Here is a 15,646-nt window from a genome sequence, read left to right as displayed (position 1 = left end):
CCATTGACTAAGAAAAACGCATGACACAAAAACACATGCGTTATTGGTTTGGTTTTCTGCCAGAAGGTGCAGATTTGATGGAGAAAATTTCTGCACCAAATCTGCATCACGCACTTAGCCTAATTTATGAGAAATTCCACTTTAAGGGCTGAACTGGTTTGTGGTGGGTTTCCATTATTTAGCTAAAACCAGGCAAAGACCCCCACTCCCCCATGAAGAGGAAAGCCCTTATTTCTAGTTTATATGATGAGAACATAACAGGATTGCCTGGTACCTCTCCTTTCCATATCGGGAGAGTTAGCGGAGCTGAACAACCCCTTTAAAACAAGCAAAAAAATAAGATTAGGAACATGAACCACACACAGTAATGTAAATAAATTCAACTAGAAAGACAAAATTATTTCTAAGAACAGTACCACTCCAAGGCTGTGCCAGGTAGTGCAGCTCAGCTCTAGTTCCTTGACTGGAGCAAAGCTGCAATACCAGGCACAACCTGTGAACAGGAGTGGCGCTGTTTTTAGATTAGAAGCAATGATTTATCTAAACCTCATAGGCTCTTATTCCTGTTTATTCCTCCTCCTAGGTGCAGCAAACCATAGTCTACATTTTATCTCACTCTAAATTGGATATACTCTCCCTGGCATAAACGCCATCTCGCTGAGTAGCTCGAGGCCCTGGTAATTTCCAAGGTATGATTCAAATGAAATGAAAGGACAATTATGTTGTTGATGGCAATTAGCTCTGTACAATGTCTTGATTGCAAGGAAATTAAGAAAATATTGTAATGGAGGACAGTCAAGGTCAGTGTCCTCCAGCCTCTAATTTGGTCTGGCATCTGCTAATTTACTATGTATGAAACTTTCTGCAGAATGTGAAAAGGAAACCCGAGAACGCGCACATTTCTGTATCAGCATTTCATTATTTCTGTGTTACTGACCAAGTGCAGGTTGTTCCACTCATAAATAAATAATTTAATTTATTTATATATTTAATTTATTTATAAATATATATATATATACGGTATATATATATATATATATATATATATATATATATATATATATATACGGTATATATATATATATATACACGGTATATATATATATATATATATATATATATATATATATATATATATACGGTATATATATATATATACACACGATATATATATATATATATATATATATATATATATATATATATATATATATATACACACACATACATACACACATACACACACACACACACACACATACACACACACACACAACGCACAAGCGTGCACACAGCGTATTGTGTGTGGCTAGATGATGGTGGGATAGGCTGGAGCCTTGCTATGGGAAATTGTGTTCGGAAACATGGCACTTCCCTAATACAAAGCACAGGCGCACGGCTGACACTTTTCTTTCCGATGCCAATCTGGGTACTGCACCGTCTGAGTCTCATTAGGCACTCAGGGACAAGAAGCGCCTCAGCGGAGCTCATCACTCTTACTCAATGCTCGTCAATGGCTCAGAGCAAAAAAAAAAAAAAAAAAAGTAGCTGCTATTGATCTGCACACTTCATTTCAGCCAGAGACTGGATTTCTGTATTAATTTTCTTATTTTCCTGTATTTGGAGATATTTCAGGCTCTTGGGAAAGAAAAAATATATATAGCAGGGTGTAAGTAATAGACAATACTGCATCAGGCAGAACTACCGTGCTGGGAGCATTATGGCTTCCTAATAACCGTGGAGCAAGTGCAAGACCTCAGGAATCCGAGTCCTGCTTGCACAAAAGCAAAATCACTTAACTCAGCCAAGTCACGGTTACATCGACAATGAGGCCGGCTAACAAATCAATTTCTCAACTGTTGTTCAACATTTCCATAACCCGCTGCCTGACGCGTTGGGATTGAGACATAATGGCAGTTTGGGTGACCTCCGACTTCATGCATTAAAGTTGCCGAGATCGATGGCTTTGCACAGAAAAGTCACACTTGGTCAATGCAGAGTTAGTGGAGATTCTACAAATACTTTATATCTAACTGGTCATGAGCCAACGCAATTCAGGACGTTAACTGGGTGGGGGGGTGGGGGGGAGTAATGGCACCAAAGGCTGGTCAGGGTCTCAAAACTGATGAGCAAAAGATCTAAAATTTACAGTGTAGTCACTGATTAAGCTGAAAGAATTCACAAGGAAATCTGTATGTGTGAAATATATCAGAAATTACTTGAGTCTTAAAAGGGAACCTGACAGCGGAATCATGTGGCCAGAACCACAGGCTGTATGAATTGTGGACCGGCTCAGCTATTGCAGACATGTATGTTTTACTGTGAAGTGTAGCAGGTTCTCCCTGCCCTGCTCGCCTAGACAGACACATAGGAAAGAGAGGAAAAAGCTGGAGGGGGATATACGTCTGACTAGTCATACTGGTCATCTTCTGCCCAACTGGCATTTTAATGTATGCTTTCTCTGAAAATGCTGCCATGTAAAAATATACATGTCTGCAAAAATGGTTTCGGCAGAATGAATTAGCTGATCTGCTAATGAAGGTGCTCTAATGAGACCACTACTATAGGATAGGGGATGAACAGTGATGAGCGAGCACTACCATGCTCGGGTGCTTCGTATTCATTAAGAACAGTTGGATGCTCGGATGGGCGTGACTCAAGCCCTTGAGTATAATGGAAGGGGGGACTCGAGCATTTTTCTGGAAGATTTCTCAGAAAAATGCTCGAGTCCCCAATTGACATCCATGGGTCTAACTGCTCGAGTTGGGCCCATGCGAGCGTCCCAATGCTCTTAAGTACCAAGCACCTGAGCATGGTAGTGCCCGCTCATCACTAGTGATTATCTCTAATCATTAAAGTAAAGCCCTCCCCCCAATACATTTTGGATGACTGTTGGCGGAACAATGGCTCTTCCAGCAGTTATATCAGTGGTCTCTCCCATATATAGATTTGCTTGCTAGGCTGAGTGCTGCTGTTTTCTCTGTGATAAAGCCACTCTAAAGGTCCAGTCACACTAAGCAACTTACCAGCGATCCCAACAACGATAGGGATCGCTGGTAAGTTGCTAGGAGGTTGCTGGTGAGATGTCACACTGCGACGCTCCAGCGATCCCACCAGCAACCTGACCTGGCAGGGATCGCTGGAGCGTCGCTACACAAGTTGCTGGTGAGCTCACCAGCAACCAGTGACAAGCCCCCAGCGCAGCGTGGAAGATGCTGCGCTTGGTAACTAAGGTAAATATCGGGTAACCAACCCGATATTTACCTTGGTTACCACCGCACGGAGCTACACGTGCAGGGAGCAGGGAGCAGCGCACACTGAGCGCTGGCTCCCTGCTCTCCTAGTTACAGCACACATCGGGTTAATTACCTGATGTGTGCTGCAGCTAAATGTGCAAAGAGCAGGGAGCAGCGCACAATGCTTAGCGCTGGCTCCTTGCTCTCCTAGTTACAGCACACATCGGGTTAATTAACCCGATGTGTCCTGCAGCTACATGTGCACAGAGCAGGAGCCGGCACTGACAGTGAGAGCGGCGGAGGCTGGTAAAGGTAAATATCGGGTAACCAGGGACAGGGCTTCTTGGTTACCCGATGTTTACATTGGTTACCAGCCTCCGCAGAAGCCGGCTCCTGCTGCCTGCACATTTAGTTGTTGCTGTCTCGCTGTCACACACAGCGATCTGTGCTTCACAGCGGGACAGCAACAACTAAAAAATGGCCCAGGACATTCAGCAACAACCAACGACCTCACAGCAGGGGCCAGGTTGTTGCTGGATGTCACACACAGCAACATCGCTAGCAACGTCACAAAAGTTGTTCGTTAGCAGCGATGTTGCTAGCGATGTTGCTTAGTGTGACGGGGCCTTTAGACATTTCTGGTAGCAACTCATCTCTTAAAGAACAAAAGGATCGTCAGTCCAAAATCAGACATGTCAGATCCTTACCCCCCTCCAACAATCATCGGTCAAGGGTCCAACAATCATTGGTCAAGGGTCTCCATAAACAAACTCTTGAAAAACCTGGCGATTTTCTAATGATTATGGGAGGGCATGAGGATCTCAAGTCCCCAGTTCCTCCCCACAACTATGTTTACACATGATTAAATCTAATGTGCAATTGCCCTGCAGAAATTGGAAGTTGACACTCAGATTTTTGTCAAGGATGTCTTGCAAGTCCCAACCAGGATTAGTTTTTTCATGACATCTCAACCAGTTGCGTAAATACAACTTACAAGGATGGGATGCATATTGGACTTGTCACAAACCTTAGAGCCAAATCCAACACGTAAAAATGGACAAACTGGTTCTGCTCCACACAAAGTCTATACTCTCTATACTCAGCGAGGAGGAATAGGGAGTGCCAGTGAATGCTATAAAAAAAAAAAAATCTGAATCTGCTGCAGGTATCTGAAGCATACATATAGCACATATCGGAGGTCAATGGTAAGAAAATATATTTTTTTAATATAAATTATATATATATATATATATATATATATATATATATATATATATATATATATATATATATATATATATATATATATATATATATATATATATTGGTATAACATTTCTATAGTAGGTTTAGTAGAGATGTGCTGTACAAGAGTTACGATAAATCCAGTGGAAGAGTAACTGTTCTACGTTTCCATCAGATTTCTTTGTACTGCCTTTGAGGTTAATATTCTTCATGAGATACGTGACACCCCCTTCTCTTCTGCTCTTAGTTCTCTTATAGTTCTGTCTTCACTTCTACATTTGCCTTTGAGTTCTCCCACAAGGAAACACAGAGGAAGCGCAGCTTGCTCACCATTGACAGGCCTCATAGGGATCTGTCTTCAGCTCGCATCCATCCATTTTCTTTAGAAGATGGCATGCATAGAGACGCTCATTAGCAATATACAGAGCGCCGTTTCCCTGGGGAAGTGGCGCAGTCCTATGAAACGGTTAACTGTTTCACCACGGGGCATAACAAAGAATTTTCTTTGTGTTGAAGAATGTCTGATAAAATATGTATACGTCTGTATAGTTTATTGGAGAATCATCGCTGGTACATCACAAGAGACCCAACCAAAAGGAAAAAGAAAAGAAAATGCTGCAAAGGAAGAAGTGTCTACCTAATTATAAAAAATTTACAACACGAGAAAATGGAAAGTACTTTACGGAATCATATAAAATACATAATAGGAAAAAATGGAATGGGCCGATAATGGTGAGCCTCGTATCTGTGTAAGAATGTATAAATCATCTTCAAGTATCTAGATCAGGACTGCAAAGGCCAACTGCACCTCTTCTCACATGGTGTCACTCTAATACCAGTGCGACCATTGAATGACATCCCAAAAATTATTGATAACATCTTAAATCGATGGCTCCAGAATGAAAAACATTATAGAATAGCTACAGAGATATACAATATTCACATGTGAGAAGCAACTCAAAAGAAAACGTGGGACAAATCATAACACTATTGCTTTTTTATGCATCCTACTTATTTGCATTGTTGATTTTTTTTCTGTGGTACAAACATAAATCTGTGAGAAAAATGTCCATAGCGGTTGAACAGCAATGTGGGAAACTCCAATCACATGGCATGAGATGCATCCGGTTGGTGACGTAAATTTGACACAAAATCGGTATCAAATGAAACATGTGAGAACAGGCCTACTGGAAGAGTGGTTGAGTATACGCAGACCCCCACCATGACTGGGTTAAGAAGATCTACACAAGCAGCTGAGCTGATGATTGTTCATCTGCACCTACTGAAGGTGACGGCTCTAACTACAAGGAAGCCATTAAGTGCTAACGACATACTATATCTTTGATCGGTCCTCATGTGTTTAGGCCTTTATACGAGTCTCCTAAATGCTCTTCTTTGGGTTCTTCTCTTGTGAAATTAACAATACTCAAATTATGTGCCGGAATGTCAGACGTTCTTCTCAACACGTTAAAGAAACTATTGGAGATACCAAACAAATACAGAGAAGTATGGCAGAAAATGTTAAAAGATGATGAAAAAGAACCTCTATATGACCAACAAACGATAACTCAATAGATGCCACCCGTCAGCCGTCATCACCCAAAGGCGAAAGAAATAAAAACTATTGGGATCCCACTTATCAAGAGAACAATGGTCCCGAAGTGTCGTTATTGAATAGTTAGTAATGAGATGCGACTATTTCAGGATTAATTGTACATTCAGTCTGTATAGGTGAAACAGGTCTAAGTGTAAAATGTGGCTATCAGACTATATGAATACGATAAGTATTTTTTATGTTCCTTGTGTAGATCCATGTTATTTTTAAAACTAAAGATCAAACAGTATTTATATAGGCTGAAAAATTAAGATGCCCGAGCACAAGACTTGTCATTGTGTTTAGCATAAAGCCCCCGTCACATTTAGCAACTTACCAGCGATCCCGAAAACGATGCGACCTGATAAGGATCGCTGGTAAGTAGCTGGGAGGTCGCTGGTGAGATGTCACACAGTCAGACCTTACCAACGACTCAGTAATGATACAGGTCGCAGTAGCGACCTGTATAACGATCTCTGCTGTCATTGGGACCCTGTCACACAGTGTCAAACACAGCGATGTGTCCTGCCCAGCAGGACATCACCTTTGAAGAAAATGATCCAGGACATTCAGCAACGACCAGCGACCTCAAAGCAGGGGCCAGGTCGTTGCTGGATGTCACACACAGCGACATCGCTAGCAAGATCGCTGTTGCGTCACGGAAACCGTGACTCAGCAGCGATGTCGCTAGCGATGCCGCTTAGTGAGACGTGGCCTTTAGACGCAATGTACTTATCCGAGCTCTGCTATTTACTTTCTCATGATTAGGAGCTGTGCGCAATTGCAGCCATCATTGTTCTACAGTACAATAGTGCAGATTACAAACCGCATTTGGTTTAAGGACCATTATGAAGGAGAAGACTATTGCTGTGTCTGCTTGAATAACTCTGATAATAAGTACGGAGCTATTGTGCCCAAAGCGGCACCAAATGATGAGCCGGGTCAATCTGAACATTTCTTTTAAATGCCTTCGTTAAATTCTGCAATTGACTCAGGTCACAAGCAAATGATTGCAGAGCAGATAAATCAGTTCTAAGCTTGGAAATAGGTGAAATTTCCAGTGAGTGATCTCATTATAGCAGAAATGATCAGACATGCAAAATCACTGCGACACAAATATCCAGAAAACAAAAGCCAAAATCCAACTGTTGAAGACGGTAAGAAGCCGCAGTCATTGATCATAAACCAAGAACAGAGCCAAAGGGTCCGAAAAATCCTGACGATACGGCAAGAACTATGTTACAGAGTGACTGGCGCATAAAGCATGTGAGATGTGGGGAAAATGCCTATGGAATAACACATTGTAGGGAACCGGGCATCACCAAAAGACGCTAATAAGGCCGTGTTCACATGTCCAGTAATCATAGCTTAGAATGGATCCAGCCGCAATCTGTTGGCAAAAAACTTATGTCCCTTTTAAAAAAAATTGATTTCAGCTGGATCCGTTTTTTTGTTTTTTTTTTTAACATTGAAGTCGAACGAACCGGATTCCTTATAAAGCCATTCATTACCTTCCATAATAAACTGATCCAGCAGTCAAAAAATAGATGCTTTCTAAATGAAACAAAAATGGATGTCTAATTAACGGATCCATTTTCCATAGCTTTCAAATGTTAAAAAATAGATCCACCTGAAATTATTTTTTAAAAACTGACAAAAAAAAGTTTTGTCTGAGCTACATTTTTAACAATGGATGATTACTGGATTTAGTCTTCTCGGCAAATATAGGGTTAATCTGCAGGTAAATAACTTTGAAAGCCAGGGTAGCCAGCTGACTTTAAGTGCAGATACATAGTGAAAATTAAAGAAGTGTTTCACTACTCACCATTAGTGGCCACATCGCTGTGAGACTGATACGGAAGGCTCTCTCTAAATACCTTGTTCAGCCTACTCTGTGAGCAACGCTATTACAGTCTTCTCATCCTCATGAAGTGACTCCCAGGATCCGTGACCTCCGATATCTGGTGATGTCACGTCAACTTCCAGTTGACGCGAAATCACCGAGGCGGCCCCAGTCTCAGCGAGTCACTGGGTGGAGTTTCATAGCCCAGAATCGCTCCTGTCTGCGACACTCAGCAGTAAAGGAGAGTGAGCGCGACATACTGCTGTGATGTGGACAGTAATGAGTGGCTGAAAAAGGTATTTGAAAAAAGCCTTCCCTATCAGTTTTACAAGAATGTGGCCACTATTGTAGAGAAGTGAACCATCCCTAGTTTTAATTACTGTGCTCTCTCTGTGTAAGGCTGGGGCCACACGGGGGACTTCTGCGATCCTCGCATGACACTCGGCTCACGCTGTCAGAACAGCGGGAGCAGAGTGTCATGCGAGTGTCACTGCGACTGAGGTCCAATCATCTGCCAGCTCTGAGGAGGGGCGGGCTGGCACGGAGCAGAGGGTAGGATTTATCTCCCTCTCTCCTCCGTAGACGGCTATTAGCATTCTTGCCCTGCACTTGCGGTACACCGGTGTATTGCGAGTGCAGTGCAATCTTTCTCTCACCCCATAGACTTGAATGGGTGCGAGAGAAAGAGTCTCGCATTACAATAGCAGCATGCCGCGATTGTTTTCTCGGTCCGATTGGGGCCGAGAAAATAATCACTCATGGGTGCTGAAACATAGGCTAATATTGGTCTGAATGGAATGCAATGTTTTATCGCATTCCACTTGGTCCGATTTTCATGCTGTGTGTCTTAGGCCTAATAGCTCACTTCGAGTCAATGGGTTAGTGCAGAGGGGTGCTTACATCACTGTGCAGAATACTGGGAGTGCAGCAGTAATCATGCCCCAGCACTGAGTGTCAGCCTGCCTGCAGCGTGTGTGTGCAGGGTGAGCAGTCATTCAGAGTGCCGAGGCATTATTACAGCCATGCTCCTATGCACCGCCCCGCTGACACAGAGATTACACCGTAATTAAAACAAAACTTTCCCTGCGTTGCTGTACTTCAAGTCAGCACAAGATGACTGTTCAAACTACATACAGGCACTCTGTGCATCATAATGGGACCAAATGTTTGTAAGTGCACCTTCTCACTTGATTGTTTTCCATCTATTACCAGCCTTCTCCGGCTCTATAAAGCCAAAGCTGTTACAGAAGACGGGAGGGTGGAGATTGAGGGAAAACAGTTAGGTGGGAAGGTGCACCTAAATGTTTGGCCCCGCCATGATGCACCGAGGGCCTGTACTTGGTTTGAACAGTTATTTTGCGCTCACAGAGACCCTTTTAGGCTATGTGCGCACTTACCGGATTTTGCCGCGGATTTTCCGCATGTTTCGCTGCAGAAAATGTTCATAACATCTCTGCAGTGAATCACCAGCAAATCCTATGGAGAAAAAAAATCCTGTGCGCACTGGGCGGAATTTGACAGCTGCATGTTTTGCTGCGGGAATCCCGCAGCAAAAACAAGTTCATGTCACTTCTTTTCCGCACGTCGCTGCGGGATTTCACTCCATTGACTCAATGTTAATCATGAAATCCCACAGGGAATAACGCAGGCAGCAAATTCTGTGCGGTTCACTGCGTTTTCCTGCGTTATTCCCTGCGGTATTTCGCGGTTTACCTCCGGTAATGTGCATCGCCTGTCTGCAGTTTTGCAGGGAAGTGATGTCATTACAGGAAGAGGAAGCCGTGCAGAGTAAACACACAGATCACACACACACACACACACACACACACATCACAGACACATAGATCACATAGACACAGACACATAGAACACACATAGAAAGAAAACGGAAATATAGAAAAAAAAGAACGTGGGCTCCGCTGCATATTCACCTTCCAGCCGAGGTAAGCACACAGCGGCGGCCCGGTATTCTCAGGCTGGGGAGGGAGAGGGGCAGGGGTAATGTCCCCCGCCTCACTCCCCCTCCGGCAGCCGAGAAGATCAGCCGCAGCTGCCCCGGCACGGTCGCATGCATTATGCGGCAATGCCGGCGTGTCCTCGGCTCTTCTTGCCACCGTGTAGCAGTGGTGGCAAGGTAATACAAGGGGTTAATGGTGATGGGGGACCACCGCCATTAACCCCAGGCTTGATCATGGCAGCGTCTATGTGACAGCTGACATGATCAACCCGTAAGTAAAGTGAAAAAAACACAGACACCAAAAAATCCTTTATTTTAAATAAAACAAACAAGCCTCGTTCACCATTTTATTAACCCCCCCCAAACAAAGCTCCGACGTAATCCACACAGCTCCGGCTCCTGCGTCCTGCACTGCTGACATCCAGCCGCGACTGTCACAGACACAGGCTGAATGCAGCAGACAGCAGAGGTAATTACCGGTCATTTCCCACGGCCGGTAATGTGAACTCACTGCCGACCGTGGGAAATGCAGCGATCTGTCATCTATCTATCCCTCTATCTATCCCTCTATCTATCCCTCTGTCTGTCTATCTATCCCGCTATCTATTCTTCTGTCTATCTACTCTCAGAATAAAATGACTTTTTTTTTTTCAATGTGCTTTATTGCATTGAATGCAATAAAGCACATCCCAACCCGCACGCGGCAAAACCGCGGCAATACGGCGAATAATACCACGGTAAAACCGCAGCAAACCGCGGCAAACCGCATGCGGTTTTCGGGTGCGGTTTCCGGCGGTTTTTTACCGCGGGTGCGGTAATCTTTGAGGGCATGCGGAATTTTCTCAAGAAAATTCCCCTTCCCAGTGCGCACAGAGCCTAAGACATTTATTCCGAAGCTTCCTTTTATTTCCAGTTGGCTTTCAGTAGCTGTACAGTTATCAAGAAAAGGCCGGGTTCCCTTGAACATCGGCATTCTCACGCTAGCCAGGTACGCAAATTGTGACGTAGCTGGGTTTGTGTGCAGCTCTGTGCACTTGTCCACATCGCTAATGGGTGCAAGAACTATCAGATGTTAAAGCAAGCACAGTCTCATTGAAAAAATGGAAGAGACTTTGCTCACGTGTATGACTAGCCAGCATGATATCCATATGCTTTCCATTTGCAGACCGCTGCAAGCAAAGACAGCACACTGACCAAAAATGAAGTCGCCTGAACATACCATGATCTCATTACCTTATATTGGTTGAAATCAAGTTAGCAGCAATTTCATAGTCAGCCACTAAACCTATGTGCATGTTTTCTGGGTGTATGAAAATAAAATGTCTGCCCTCTGTGTGGCTTCATTGAGGTGTTGTCTTTGGTTAGAATCGAACCAGGACCCCAATGCTTCCCGAGCATACATCTTGGACATGGATAGTACTGGCAGGGCAAAGTACACTTTACGAGCAGCTCCCTCTTCTGGTTCATATCGCTGTATACTGACTCATAAATATCCCCTTTAAAAGGGAACCTGTCACCAGATTTGGAGCCTATAAGATGCGGCCACCACCAGTGGGCTCTTATATACAGCATTCTAACATGCTGTATATAAGAGCCCAGGCTGCTGTGTAGAATGTAAAAATCACTTTATAATACTTACAAACGGTCGCTGCGGTGGAGTTGGGTCATATCTCTCCGTTCTCCGCTGCCTCCTCTTTCGGCCATCTTTGTCGTCCTTCTTCTGAAGCCGGGGTGCATGACGCGTCCTAGATCATTCATAATCACCGGCATTGAGACCCTGAGCATGGCAGATCAAAGTATTGTAGTGCGCCTGCGTGGGACCGGCGAGTGTGTATGACGTAAAGACGCGTCATGCACACAGGCTTCAGAAGGAGGACGAAGATGGCCGAAAGAGGAAGTGCCGGCACCGGAGAAGAACGGAGAGGCCATATGACCCAACTCCACCGCAGCGACAGTTTACGTGAGTATTATAAAGTGATTTTTACGTTCTACACACCGGCCTGGGCTCTTATAAACAGCATGTTAGAATGCTGTATATAAGAGACGACTGGTGGTGGCCGCAGCATATCTGCTGACAGGTTCCCATTAAAACATCCATATCTCCATTTGGGGTGTATGGACAGGGGTCGTTGCAGGAGACATCCTACTACACACAGATTAGATTTTGAAATGGACCCATGTGTGTATCTTTAATAGGAAACATAGATGGGGAGCCTCAGCGTGCACAGACTGATGTGAATGGTGACACTACAGTATTGTGGAAAGAGAACAAAGTATGAGAAATAAATAAAATAATTAATATGCCTGAACCAAAAATTGAGCCAAGCAGCTTTTCCCCACCGTCTGATTAAGCTGAGCTGACAGTTAACACCAAGAAAATAAAACACTTACAAGGAATGCATGTTATATGAGGAGTATGACATAACTAATAAACCCTCTAATACAGTTAGTCAAGGTGGGCCCGAGGATACACACACCAAAGCGTTTACAATGTTAATATTCCTGCCTATAGACCCCTACGTGTTCCCAGAAGAACTCATTATCTGAGAACAGATACAAGTCAGCACTTAAAGGACCCAACACAACAAAACATCCTCTTCATTTTCATGTCAGAACACAGAGAACAGAAGGAAAAAAAAAATCTCTGAATCCTTTATGTCATTTACCCACCGATGCATTACATACCATTCATTTGTCAAACACCGCTATAAATATTTCACATGAGTTGAACTATTGTTTGTGCCACGTTCAGATATTGTCAGCCTTGTCTACGGTGAATCTCAGGTCAGAACATTATACAGATGATAACCTCAGGACAGAAAGCGAACAAATCCGCAATCAAATGGCCAATTGGATGTAACACACTTTCACTAGTATACACAAATCACGTGCACGCTCAGCCCTACGGGGATCAATGAGTGCATTACTGGAGACTTGAACAGTAACATCAGGGGCTGAGGATGTTCTCAACGGGTTAATGTAATGAAGAAAAAAATAAAAAGAAAGAAATATATTATATATATATTATATATATATAATATATATATATATATATATATATATATATATATATATATATATATATATATATATATATATACACATATACAGTTAGGTCCAGAAATATTTGGACAGTGACACAATTTTCGCGAGTTGGGCTATGCATGCCACCACATTGGATTTGAAATGAAACCTCTACAACAGAATTCAAGGGCAGATTGTAACGTTTAATTTGAAGGTTTGAAGAAAAATATCTGATAGAAATTGTAGGAATTGTACACATTTCTTTACAAACACTCCACATTTTAGGAGGTCAAAAGTAATTGGACAAATAAACCAAACCCAAACAAAATATTTTTATTTTCAATATTTTGTTGCGAATCCTTTGGAGGCAATCACTGCCTTAAGTCTGGAACCCATGGACATCACCACACGCTGGGTTTCCTCCTTCTTAATGCTTTGCCAGGCCTTTACAGCCGCAGCCTTCAGGTCTTGCTTGTTTGTGGGTCTTTCCGTCTTAAGTCTGGATTTGAGCAAGTGAAATGCATGCTCAATTGGGTTAAGATCTGGTGATTGACTTGGCCATTGCAGAATGTTCCACTTTTTTGCACTCATGAACTCCTGGGTGCTTTGGCTGTATGCTTGGGGTCATTGTCCATCTGTACTATGAAGCGCCGTCCGATCAACTTTGCGGCATTTGGCTGAATCTGGGCTGAAAGTATATCCTGGTACACTTCAGAATTCATCCAGGTACTCTTGTCTGCTGTTATGTCATCAATAAACACAAGTGACCCAGTGCCATTGAAAGCCATGCATGCCCATGCCATCACGTTGCCTCCACCATGTTTTACAGAGGATGTGGTGTGCCTTGGATCATGTGCCGTTCCCTTTCTTCTCCAAACTTTTTTCTCCCCACCATTCTGGTACAGGTTGATCTTTGTCTCATCTGTCCATAGAATACTTTTCCAGAACTGAGCTGGCTTCATGAGGTGTTTTTCAGCAAATTTAACTCTGGCCTGTCTATTTTTGGAATTGATGAATGGTTTGCATCTAGATGTGAATCCTTTGTATTTACTTTCATGGAGTCTTCTCTTTACTGTTGACTTAGAGACAGATACACCTACTTCACTGAGTGTGTTCTGGACTTCAGTTGATGTTGTGAACGGGTTCTTCTTCACCAAAGAAAGTATGCGGCGATCATCCACCACTGTTGTCATCCGTGGACGCCCAGGCCTTTTTGAGTTCCCAAGCTCACCAGACAATTCCTTTTTCTCAGAATGTACCCGACTGTTGATTTTGCTACTCCAAGCATGTCTGCTATCTCTCTGATGGATTTTTTCTTTTTTTTCAGCCTCAGGATGTTCTGCTGCACCTCAATTGAGAGTTCCTTAGACCGCATGTTGTCTGGTCACAGCAACAGCTTCCAAATGCAAAACCACACACCTGTAATCAACCCCAGACCTTTTAACTACTTCATTGATTACAGGTTAATGAGGGAGACACCTTCAGAGTTAATTGCAGCCCTTAGAGTCCCTTGTCCAATTACTTTTGGTCCCTTGAAAAAGAGGAGGCTATGCATTACAGAGCTATGATTCCTAAACCCTTTCTCCGATTTGGATGTGAAAACGCTCATATTGCAGCTGGGAGTGTGCACTTTCAGCCCATATTATATATATATAATTGTATTTCTGAACATGTTTTTTTAAACAGCTAAAATAACAAAACTTGTGTCACTGTCCAAATATTTCTGGCCCTGACTGTACATATATATATATATATATATATATATATATATATATATAAAAAAATTGTGACGATGCTACGGCACAAAGTGCAACAAACAGAAATTAACAAGTCTTTTTGGCGATGCCATCGCCCGCTCAAGATAATACATGGTTCCCTACCACAGGAGTGCCACTAGAGGTGTAGCAACCTCCACACACAGACCATGTGTGAAACAAACAGTCGCCATTTTAACAAATGTACCACATTCATTGGTAGGGGGTATGTGAGCAACCAGAGCCGCCCATCTCTCCAGCTGCTCGTAAAACTTGGCCCTCATGCACCCTAAGAACTCTCTTAGTACTATCTATATTGGTGCTTATACCCGAGCTTACATCATAGTATAACCACCTCTGCGACACATACCTCCCATAGATTGCATGGATACGGGTAAAGTGCTATTATGGCAGACACATTTTTGACAACCAAGTATCCTAGAAACAGAAACCAAGGAAAGGTTTTTGACTAAAAGCTAAAATAGCATTTTTAAACGGGTATTCTATTAATAGCACAATTTATAGGTAAATGTCTTGTCTTCCAGTCTTAGAGGTGTATTCCACCAACAGCACTACTTACAGGTTGGCATCTCGCCATTGGGAGAACGTGAGTCCAACTCCATTTGCAGATGTATAGTAGCCGGCAGCAATCACTTGATACATCAGCTCCGATGGTGATTTGGCTACACTTGCATTGAGCTCTCTTTACAGAAGTCTCTAGGAGAAAGGCCTCAATCGCAATTTGTTTTTGTGTATGAAAGTACAGACTGAAATTGGTTATGGTTTTTTTTTACTTATGGAAAAGAAAAACACAAAATTTACTCCCCCTTCTCCTATCAGTCAGTGAAAATGGACAACAGACAAATGACATCCGAGTGCTGTCTGATTTTTTTTCACAATTCCATAGACTTTCATTGTAGAGTATGATCTGATCAATCTTGGACTTGTCGCCACAATTTTCCATGTACCACAAAAAGGTCATGATCATGTGAA

At 42.9% G+C, this 15,646-nt stretch overlaps 1 protein-coding gene across 1 annotated transcript in view; it reads right to left on the bottom strand.

Annotated features, from left to right (window-relative positions):
* Positions 1-15,646, bottom strand: part of PARD3 (par-3 family cell polarity regulator) — an 807,488-nt gene that overhangs the window by 221,432 nt on the left and 570,410 nt on the right.

This window comes from Anomaloglossus baeobatrachus, chromosome 6, assembly GCF_048569485.1.
Source record: "Anomaloglossus baeobatrachus isolate aAnoBae1 chromosome 6, aAnoBae1.hap1, whole genome shotgun sequence".
Taxonomy (NCBI): domain Eukaryota; kingdom Metazoa; phylum Chordata; class Amphibia; order Anura; family Aromobatidae; genus Anomaloglossus; species Anomaloglossus baeobatrachus.
Note: the sequence above shows the minus strand (reverse complement) of the source record. Positions and strands in the feature narration are given on the sequence as shown.